This window comes from Catharus ustulatus, chromosome 14 (genome assembly GCF_009819885.2).
Source record: "Catharus ustulatus isolate bCatUst1 chromosome 14, bCatUst1.pri.v2, whole genome shotgun sequence".
NCBI lineage: Eukaryota > Metazoa > Chordata > Aves > Passeriformes > Turdidae > Catharus > Catharus ustulatus.
In genome coordinates, this window is record NC_046234.1 from 20,516,114 (window position 1) to 20,528,307 (window position 12,194).

Below are 12,194 nucleotides of genomic sequence, written 5' to 3' on the forward strand. Positions count from 1 at the left end.
TGAGCACGCTGAGGAGGAGGGGGACCCCCATCACCCCCACTGGGAGATGCTCAGGGTCCCTCTCCTCCCTCCAGGCTGCACTCTGCCCTGCCAGGCACACACACACCTGGCTCCAGGTGAGCTCTGCCCTGCCAGGCACACACACACACACACCTGGCTCCAGGTGAGCTCTGCCCTGCCAGGCACACACACACACACACCTGGCTCCAGGTGAGCTCTGCCCTGCCAGGCACACACACACACACACCTGGCTCCAGGTGAGCTCTGCCCTGCCAGGCACACACACACACACACACATACACACACACACACACACACACACACACACACCTGGCTCCAGGTGAGCCCTGCTGCTCCCCAGGGCACAGCACGTCCCCCTGGCTGCTCACTGAGCGGTCTCCACCTGCAGCACCCTCAGCAGAGGCAGAACTGTTCCATCAGACAGACAGAGCCCACTCAGGGCTGAAATCCTGCTCAGGAGAAAAGGTGTTCAGCACGCTGAAATCTGTTAAATGCACACAGGGACACACAGACATAGCGTGAAGGACAGAGACACACAGAAACACAGGCACAGATTAGGGACAGATAGCCAGAGCTATATCCAGCAGTTCTGTTTGCCCTGTGAGAGGGCCCTGGCAAACAGCCTGGGCTGCTGAGAGCAGGGAGCACCAGGAGCTCAGGAACAGCTCGTGCTGAGCAGCTCAGGGCTCACAGCAAAGCCCCTGCCAAGGCACAGCCCTGGCAGCTGCTGAGCAGATGGAAACTCTGCCCCTGGCTCATGCAGGAGCCAGAACCCCTGGGCACTGCCTGACCCACGAGCAGCGAGGGGTGCAGGGTGAGGAACTGCTCAGCACAGAGAAACCAGGCTCCAGCCCCTCGGCCACAGCAAGAGGGAGAGGGGGCAGCTGCTGACACCTCACTGAAAGCTGCACAAAGATCTCGAGGCTCTGAAGGCTGCCATGGAAATGCAGGAGGGTTTGAGCAGCTGACAAACACTGGAGCTGGCCAGGCAAGGCGAGACAGGAGGTGGGGAAAGGGTTCATCACCTGAAGGGTTAAATGACATTGAAAATGGATGTGCAAGAAAGTGCTGGGAAGAGGGAGTAGGCCTGGGAATAACCACTGAGTGGGATGGCATTAATGATGACTCAAAAGTGGTGAAAAGTTACTGAAAGTTGGGCTGCCTACAGAGCCAGGCACCTGCCTCAGCACCAGAGGTCTCCATGGAATGCCAGTGAAAATTCCCAAATTCCAGCAAAGCTGATGTGTGCTCTGGCTGCCCAGAGCCCAGGCTCAGCCTCCCTGCCCTCCTGCAAAACGGTCTGAGAGCAAAAATCCCTGCAGGCACAGGAGTGTCAGCCCCAAGGAGTGAGCCCAGGAAAGCTTGGAGCTGTACAGGGAATTTCTGATGGGCAGGTTTGTCTTGGGCCACATCAGCAGTGGGTGACAGTGCTCTGACAAACACTCCTCTGTGCCCAGGGGGGCTCTGTGCTGGGAATTCCTCAGCACAGCCACCAGGAGTTCAGAGCAAACGTTCCCCTGTCTCACAGGTTCTCCTGGAACAAAACCCTCCTGATCCAAACAGCTCCTTTAAAAAGCAAATGCTGCGCTATGAAATAAAGTGATGTGTGCCTAAAAGTGCATGAAAAGAGAGCATGGGTAAAAAAAGAAAGGCAGAACACGTTAGGCATGAAAGACAATTGCACATGAATTACTTTTCAAGCCCTTGTTCCTTTCAGAAATGCAGCCTGCAGCCCATGAGGAGCACTGGAGCTGCAGGGACACACCTGGACAACGCCTCGCTGCACCGCTCTGCGAGAGGCACTGAGGAAGATCAACAGGGAAATCTGTCTCTTTTCAAAACCTGATGAAGAGATACACTAAATAAACAAATAATTGTGGAATAAACATTTTCTCCTTGCTGTGTAATAATGCATCAGGGGATGAATGGATGGGGAGGCAGCACAGCTGGGCACAGCTGGGGAGCCCGAGGTTGGGCTGCACCTCATGGGCACAGTCTGGTCTGGCTCATCTGCCTCCACAAGAGATCACTGGGCTCAGCATCCTGGAATTACCTGGAATTACTGGAATTACCTGGAATTACTGGAATTACACCTTGCTCTGCTCCGAGATTTCTCTCCTGCCTGCACGAGGCCAGCACAAAGTGCAGTGCAGTAAAACACCACGGTATTCAGTTCCCAGCTCTCCCTGATGTCAGGAAATGGCCCAGCCAGGAAAATGTGCTGTTCTTCAGCTGAGTTACTGCACCAGGCTCTGGGGTAACCTTTGCAGCTCCTTGTGCATTCAGCAGCAGCAGCCCAAGAGGTGGGAGAGTGAAATCCCCTGCCAGAGCCCAGCCCTGGCCCCAGCTCACTTGGGCAGGACCTGACGAGTTCTGATGGAGCTGCTGTCAAACCACTCAGGGGGTGCTGCTGTGTAAGGAACCATGATATTTAAACCCTGTGACCTTTTACAAAGTGTAAGAGCTGGCTTAAAGGGCAGCCTTCCTCAAATAAATGACTCTGAAACCTCTCAGGTCAGATTTTTTTTTTAAAAAATCCATAATGGAAAGACATCACATCATTTTACTATGAGAAGATTAATCATTAATATCCTGCAATTGATTTGCAAGCTGCATTTATTTATGATGTGTTTGTACAGCACCATGCACACCCTTATCTATTACCCAGACCTCAAGGAGTTACTTAGTGCAAATGAATCAATGCAATTTATCGATTAAATTATATAAATACTCTTGGAATTTGGCAAGGCAAAGTTTCCGTGGCCATTCTCAGGCCTCTCATTGATGGGCTGGGAGCTGGCAGATGATAAGCTGCACAAGCCAAGGAGGCTGGGGAGCTGAGCTGGGCTGGGCTCTGGGCTGGGGAGCTAAGCTGGGCTCTGAGCTGGGGAGCTGAGCTCTGGGCTGGGGAGCTGAGCTGGGCTCTGGGCTAGGCTATGAGCTGGGCTCTGGGCTGGGGAGCTGAGCTGGGCTCTGAGCTGGGGAGCTGAGCTCTGGGCTGGGCTGTGAGCTGGGGAGCTAAGCTGGGCTCTCCTGAAGTCCTGGGTGTGCTCCTGCAGCCCTGGGCTCTGGGCTGAGGAGCTGAGCTGGGCTCCGAGCTGGGCTGTGAGCTGGGCTCTCCTGCAGCCCTGGGTGTGCTCACTGCCTCCCCTCAGCTCCTTGCTTTAAATCTACCCTGTGAGCCTGACCCAGAAGACCTTGGATTTATCCTGGAGACCCTGGATTTATCCTGGAGACCCTGGATTTATCCAGAAGACCCTGGATTTATCCTGGAGACCCTGGATTATTCCTGCCCCCTGCCCAGAGCAGCTGGGGCTGTCCCTGGAGCCCTGGCAGTGCCCAAGCCAGGCTGCAGCAGCCTGGGTCAGTCGGAGCTGTCCCTGCTCAGGGCAGGCCTGGACAAGAGGATTTTGAAGCCCCTTCCAAGCCAGAGCATTCCCAGATTCTGGGGCTCTCCTGCCCTTCCCTCTGGATGCTGCTCTGGATGCTGCCCACGGCATCCCCACTGAATCAATCCTAGCAAATAAATCCCACCTGCAAGGGATTATCAGCTCCTCAGCATCCCAAATCCATTGACATTCCTGACTCAATCTTTCTGTGCCTCTGCTCCTTATCTATAAAGTGATAATGTGTCTCCCCTGCCTTACTGGGCTTCACAGAGACAAATTAATTAATAGTTTGCATGCAGAATAAACAAACATGACTGGAGTAATGAGTGTCACAGAAAAAAGGAAAAAACAACAAACCAAACACCAAGTGGGAAGAGTATTTCATCTCTTCAGCAAGGAGGAGCAGGATGCACTGAACAGGGGCTGGGGCCACAGGCTGCAGGACACAGAGAAAACAGATTTTTGAATTGCTGCCCCCTGATTTGTGGCTGCTCCAGCAGGAGACACAGCCCCAAGGGAAACCAGCATTTGGTCACAGAGTGGGGCATCCCTGGAAGCCCAGAATGGTGCTGCATTTCAGGATGAGACCTTCCCTACCCCTTGCATGCTTGGCTTTGGAGTTGGAACACTGTCACATAAGCTTGCCTGTTAGCTCGTATCATTTACTAGGAATTTAATAAAGTTTAGGAAGTTTACTTCTATTGTCCCAGTTGTGTGCAGGACCAGGTCCTTTGAAAGTGCATTTGTTAAATGTGCAGTGGTTCAAGTTAACCAAATGCAAAACAAAGATCTTACATAATTCACTGCATCTGGCAAAGATAAAATTTTACATGTCATAACAACACGTATCAAAAGAATTATGTAAAACTCACCCATAATTTAAAATGTCACTGGGATTGCTCTGTAATTAGGGCAAGGTCTTTGCAAGGCTCCTGGTGGCACTGCAGCCCCTGTGCCAGAGGCTCAGCTGAGCTGCAGCGGGGTGTGGGGAGGGGTCCTGGCAGTGGTGGCAGCGTGGTGGCAGCGTGGTGGCAGCAGCCCTGCCCTGGCCTGGCACAGCCCCCATGCAGCCCTGCTCCCCTCTGCAGAGAGCCCAGCCCCTGCAGGCTGAGGCACCTTTGGCAGCAGAGCTGGTGAGTCTGGGCTCTGTGTTTAGGATGGGCTCTGTGTTTAGGATGAGCTCTGGGTCCTGCACAGGGGCAGCAGAGCTGTCAGGTCTGGGCTCTGTGCTCAGGATGAGCTCTGGGTCCTGCACAGGGACACAGCCTGGCCAGGGCAGGGGGACACCACGGGCTACAAACTCTGCTGGCACCTGGCAGTGTCCTATCCTGCCCCATCCTGTGTGCTCAGCAGAGTTTTGCAGGATGAAGGGGAGAAATGAGAAGTGGATGGCAGGGAACAACTTTGTGACATCTAACATCAAAGAGAGCAGAGATAAGAGTTATCATTTTGACTTGTCAAGTCTGCACTGCTTCCAGGGGGAGACAGCAGGCATGACCTACTTGAGGAATGAGGAATTCACCAGGAAATGGGGTTTGGGATGGAGGAGACAGTCCATCCTCCAAATCCAAACTTCTGCTGTGAAAATCCAGCTCTGGCTTGTGACTAGGTTTGAAATGCTTCTGCATTACTGGAGTTAAAAACACTCTCCTCTCCTCCTGCTCTTTGTGGCAGGCTCAGAGCAGTGCTGGGTGCAGGCTCAGATGGGTGATGGATGCAGGCTCAGATGGGTGCTGGATGCAGGCTCAGATGGGTGCTGGATGCAGGCTCAGATGGATGCTGGATGCAGGCTCAGATGGGTGCTGGATGCAGGCTCAGAGCAGTGCTGGATGCAGCCCCGGATCAGTGCTGGATGCAGCCCTGGATCAGTGCTGGATGCAGGCTCAGAATGATGCTGGATGCAGGCTCAGAGCAGTGCTGGGTGCAGGCTCAGAATGATGCTGGATGCAGGCTCAGATGGATGCTGGATGCAGCCCCGGATCAGTGCTGGATGCAGCCCCGGATCAGTGCTGGATGCAGCCCTGGATCAGTGCTGGATGCAGCCCCGCTCTGTGAGAGCCGCCCCAGCACCGCTCTGGTCTCCCCAGCAACAGGAGGAGGAGGAAGCAGCCCTGGGAAGCTTCTCCCCTCTAAACGTGTTCTCACCTTGTTCTTCTGAGTGCAAATCTGCCAGCACACTCTCCTGCCCCAGGGAGGAAAGGTTCGGGTTGTGTATCTGCTCGCTGCTTTGCTTCGGTTTTGAGGATGAAACGAAAAGCAGGAGCTGGTGTGATCAAAACTGAGCAATCTGAGATCTCCACATATGTTTTAATGTTGCAATTATTTTTAAATCCAAGGGTGGCTATTAGCAATCCCTTATAAACATATCCACCGTGCTACAAAGACAAATTTAGCTGCAGGTCCTGACTCTGCTGCAGCAGAGTGCTGAGTTACACAAAAGCTGACACGGGGAATCCCCAGCTATCCTGTGAATTCTGTGTTTGGGGAACATCCCTCTCTAGCCTCAGGGGCCTGCTCTGCCTGAGCAGAAGGTTTGGAAACGCTGCTCCAGATTGCCTTGTTTTCCTCCTTCTGCTCTGCTCTTCTGCCCCTGGAGAAAAACTGCATCTGAAACTCTTTCTGTCTGCATTAGCATCGACATCCCTCGGTTATCCTCGCTGCATCTAAAAATAGCACAGGGAAACCCGCCTGAGATCACAGAGATTCCTGCACACAGCACGGGGGGGACAGAGCTGTGACACCGGGCTGGGAGGGACAGGGACGGCAGGGACGGAGGGAGGGAGGGATGGATCCATAGATGGATGGATGATGGATGATGGATGGATGATGGATGGATGATGGATGGATGGATGATGGATGGATGGAGGGATGGAGGGATGGATGGATGGATGGATGGATGGATGGATGGATGGATGATGGATGGATGGATGGATGGATGGATGGATGGATGATGGATGGATGGAGGGATGGAGGGATGATGGATGGATGGATGGATGATGGATGGATGGTGGATGGATGGATGGATGGATGATGGATGGATGGAGGGATGGAGGGATGGATGGATGGATGATGGATGGATGGATGGATGGATGGATGGATGGACAGTTAAATGGAGAGAGGGATGGATCCATGGAGGGAGGGAGGGGGGGCAGATGGATTCATGGATGGATGGATGGATGGATCCATGGATGGATGGATGGATGGATGGATCCATGGATGGATGGATGGATGGATGGATCCATGGATGGATCCATGGATGGATGGATTCATGGATTCATGGATCCATGGATGGATTCATGGATTCATGGATCCATGGATGGATTCATGGATCCATGGATGGATGATGGATGGATTGATGGATCCATGGATGGATGGATGGATGGATGGATGGATGGATGGACAGTTAAATGGAGAGAGGGATGGATCCATGGAGGGAGGGAGGGGGGGTAGATGGATCCATGGATGGATGATGGATGATGGATGTATGGATCCATGGATCAATGGATAGATAGATGGATGGATTCATGGATGGATGGATGGATGATGGATGATGGATAGACCCATGGATCCATGGATGGATAGATGGATGGATTCATGGATGGATAGATGGATGGATTCATGGATGGATGGATCCGTGGATCCATGGATGGATGATGGATGGATTCATGGATCCATGGATGGATGGATTCACAGATCCATGGATCCATAGATGGATGATGGATGGGTGGATGGATGGATTCATTGATCCATGGATGGCTGGATGCATGGATCCATGGATGGATGGATGGATCCATGGATGGATGGATTCATGGATGGATGAATGGATTCATGGATCCGTGGATGGATGGATTCACAGATCCATGGACAGATGAATGGGAGCTTGCCAAGGGAGGAGGGAGCAGGGCAGAGCTGTGCCCCAAGGCTGGCCCCAGGTGAGGCAGGCTCTGAGCTCTGCCCAGCTCTCCAGCCCAAACTCACTCTCACACTGTCTGTTGGAGTTTAATGTATTGCTGTATAGATTTATTACCTCCCTGTCTGGGATATCTGAGAGATCACACTTAGGAAAACCCTGTAAGTAAATATTTTCTTCCATACAATTTTCACAGCAATGAGGCAGACAGTCCAACTAATTAAATGGAAATGTGGAGTTTATTTTTAGGCAGCCTAAGCTGGTATTGGTCTGCAATTAGAACATCAGTGAAGAACTGTGGGAAGGGCTGGTGACTGAGTCACTGCTTAAATGGGATGAAGAAAGTTTAGTTTTGTTTTTTTTTTCCCTGATCCTTCTCTATTAGCACTGCAAATGTCACACACTTTCCTAGCTTTGGCAGTGAGATTTTGGCATGTCCCAGAGCAGACCTTGGGTGCACTGGCTGCAAACTGCATTCCAATTGCAAAGAGTGTGCGCAAACAAACTGTGATTGGGAATGTCAGCGACTCCCAGGGGCTTGAAATAAAAACATCACCTGGCTGGAAGCTCGGCACGTCCCTCATCCTGCCCCGCAGTGTCCCCTGTGCTGGCCCTGTCCCCTGTGCTGGCCCTGTCCCCACAGTGTGCCCCGTGCCAGCCCCTCCAGGCTTTGGGGCAGGGTTTTGAGGGGCTCTGCTCACACAGCCTGGAAGGTGCAGCACAGATTGGAGCTCCCCTTGCCCCACAGCCCTGCACAGCCCCTGTCACACCCTGCTCTGCAGGGCTGCAGCTCCCTCAGGGCTGCCACTGCTGCCAGGCACAGGATAAACACCACATGGACAACTCCTGGGGTAAACTGCACAGCAACCTTCTCAGCATCATCTTCACTCAATTGTGATTCCTCAATGTACTGATCTCCAGTTTAAAAATAAACCTCAGCATCAAAATAGACTCTGGCAACAAGTTTTAGCTAAAATTGATATGTTGGAAATGAGGGGGGGAAGCTGTGAAAACTTTCTTTTCCTTTACTCAGAGAAGAACTCTGATGACAGGAGATGCGGCTGAGCACAATGAGCAGCACATTAACACTCCGGTGAGGGTGCTGTGCCTGCACAAACACCACACTGCTGCCATTGTTTTCCAGGATCAGCTGGAATCAAATGAAGTGGGTGAAAAGACCCCCACTGACACCAGAAGTTGGTTACCTAGTCCTGAGAGCAGTCACACCTCCATTATGAACACCAATATGCCTATAAAAATTTTGAAAATATACAAAATAATACATGTTGTTTTAATCCAGCAGAAATCTTCATTAGCTCTCCACACAGAGTTCCAGCTGCACTGTTCAGGCAGAATGTGTCCCGAAATACTGCAATGCTGGTACTCCCAGTCCTCTCTTCTAAACACCTACACAAAATATTGCAGTTATAATCAGCCACGAAAGAACTGGGATGGCAAAAAAAATCTGTGTCCTCTCTCTCAGGAATGCAGGGCATGATTAGAAGAAGTTAAGCCTACAAAGTCGATCAAATTAGTGAACATATATTGGAAATTTTTTTAAAGTTTCTAGTTAGAGAGACTTCTTTACAAGAAACTACTTAATCATTTTACCTTTCACACATCTGCTAAATTGGTGATGCAGTCCAAACAGAAATCACTTTGCTGCAGTTCAGTTACTTGGTTTTAATGAGTTTCTGGAGGAATGGGGATGGATTTTGCTGCCAGCCACCGTTAGCTGGAACGGTGACAATGGAACATCAAAGGGAGGACTGGGCTGTCCCTGCTGCCACTCTGCTCTGTGCAAAGGAGCTCTCAGCACAGGGAACAAGAGGCACCAGGACAGACAAGGAAGGAAATGCAGCACTGAGACCCAGACCCACTTTCTCAGCTAAATGAATATTTTGTGTTTGGGAACACGAACACGCACTAATGTGCTCTGCTGAGGATAAAAGGAAATAACCTGCTCTGCTCAGACTGCAATAAAAGCCAAGGACAGAGATCCCTTTCAACACATATTATTCTTTGATCCTAGGAAATTAAAGAATTAAATTGTAACTACTGCTTAGGGTGAAGAAGACCCACTGCACTGCAAATTTCTAGGACAAAACACCCAGCTCTTCCCAGCCCAGATCTGGTGCACAGAGAGTGCTGGCTGAACAACTAACACTGTGCCATGGCCCCCTCTGTGGACAATAAACGTCTTAAAACTATTTTGGGGACCTTAAAAAGCCACAGGAAAGATTTCTCCTCCATTAGAAAGACAAGAGACAGCAGCAACTGAAGGCCTGAGACATTGGCAGGCTCAGAGAACAAAATGTGGACTGTCCTGTCCTCACACATCCCTGGTTCCTTATCACACATCCCTGGTTCCTTATCACACATCCCTGGGTCCTTATCACACATCCCTGGTTCCTTATCACACATCCCTGGGTCCTTATCACACATCCATGGTCCCTTATCACACATCCCTGGTTCATTTATCACACATCCATGGTTCCTTATCACACATCCATGGTTCCTTATCACACATCCATGGTTCCTTATCACACATCCATGGGTCCTTATTACACATCCCTGGTTCCTTATCACACATCCCTGGTTCCTTATCACACATCCCTGGTTCCTTATCACACATCCATGGTTCATTTATCACACATCCATGGGTCCTTATTACACATCCCTGGTTCCTTATCACACATCCCTGGTTCCTTATCACACATCCATGGTTCATTTATCACACATCCATGGTTCCTTATCACACATCCATGGTTCCTTATCACACATCCCTGGGTCCTTATCACACATCCATGGTTCTGTATCACACATCCATGGCTCCTTATCACACATCCATGGTTTCTGTATCTCACCTAACAGCTGGGAAGTGTTAAAAAGGATCCAGAGCAGCAAAAGTTTGGGACATGATCAGTCTTATCTGTGTAACTGCACTTGAACAAGAACTCATCCTTGTGAGGATGACACGCACAGACAATCTCAAAATCTAATCAAGAGAAACAAAATTGCTTAATCAGTGGTGAATTTTCAATCAAAAATCAGGGTTCCCCTTAGTCACTGACCTTTTTGCATTCAAACCACAACCACACTTCAATGGAGACTTTTTACTTCCCTCTTTCAAAAGCTCATACTTAAGCACAAGCTTGTCATTAAAAATTGGGAAGAGAAATCAGCAAGGTGCAGTAATTATGAGAGAGTTGGAGGATTCCATTTCACATCTCTGACAGGAAATACAGGAATAAAGACAAAATTCACACAATAATTTCCCAAGCTCAATAGTCATTGATAATTGTATCTAACAGAGCGGGTTATCCATGGAGTTTTGTGCAACATCAATAACCTGGAAAGTCGTTAGACAGAAGAGACTTGAGGTAATCAGCTAAAAGCCTTTAGCTGGATTTTGAAAGTTCAGAGGAGAAAGCATGTTAATTTTCTGAACCTGCAGATGAACTTCAGAGTCCTCTGCTCTCGGTGAAAGCTGCAGAATGAAGGCAGGAACCCACACAAGTGAACTCGAGAAGGAAGGGATGCTGAATTCCTTCTGCAATGGCTTCAGAGCATTTCTGGGCTGCCTGTGCCAGGCTGGAGCACAAAGCTGCCCTGGGCACCAGGCAGGGCAGGCAGCAGCAGGTCCAGGGCAGGGAGGCACTGAGGAGCCCAAACCTCAGCAAAGAAGGAACCAGGAGCATTCTCAGCCCTGGTCCTGCCTGCAGACCCGAGCCCAAACCCTGCCAAGGAGCTCCTGGCACACAGCTGTGCCCCAGATGTGAGAGCTGGCAGCCCCTGACTGCAGGGACAGGGACAGGGACAGGGACAGGGGCAGGGACAGGGACAGGGACAGGGACAGGGACAGGGACAGGGACAGGGACAGGGGCAGGGACAGGGACAAGGACAGGGGCAGGGGCAGGGACAGGGACAGGGGCAGGGACAGGGACAGGGGAAGGGACAGGGACAGGGACAGCACTGGGGACAGGGACAGGTACAGGGACAGGGACAAGGACAGGGACAGGGACAGGGGCAGGGGCAGGGACAGGGACAGGGACAGGGACAGGGACAGGGGCAGGGACAGGGGCAGGGACAGGGGCAGGGATGGGACAGGGACAGGGACAGGGGCAGGGACAGGGACAGGGACAAGGACAGGGGCAGGGACAGCACAGCTCAGCCCCACAGAACACTGCAGGGCGAGGGAGAGCAGCAGCACCCTGATAAACCTCATTAATTCCACTCACTTGAGCAAACATGCTTCAGGAATGGTATTTGGTTAACAAGCAAGGCCAGGTTTGGTCAGCTGCTGTCCACTGGGGAGGCAAATGCAGAATTTACTGCTGCTTAAGTCACCTTTCATTAAGGACCTCAATTAGCTGATTTGTGAGAACGATTACAGAACAACTGCTGGAATCAATAAGCACATTTCAGAGCAGACAGATTGGATTTTCTTGCCCAGCTCCCATTTACAGAGGCCAAATGAGGTGATCACTGAAAAATCTTATAAACCCTCAGAGCTCCATAGTTAGAATCCAGTTAGAAGCTAAAATTCTTCCCTTCATTTGTCTCTTGCCTTGCCAGGGTAAGACTGTGGTGTTTCTTGGCAGTTTATAAAGGGCTTGCATTGAATGAAGTGGGTTTGAGAGATTCTGATTAAACCCATTCATCTCAGATGAGATGGAACAGAATCAAAATCAAATCCTGGGAACAACATACTTGTGGAAGGTAATGCATATCAGGCAAAAATTAGAATCCTTAGACAGCAGCTGGAAAGTCAAAAGTCACACCTGGCAGTGCTCACTTCTGTAAGGTTTAATTCATTTCAGCAAGGAGAAGAAAAGCAAGTAAACCATAAACAAACTGAACCAGTCCTCAAG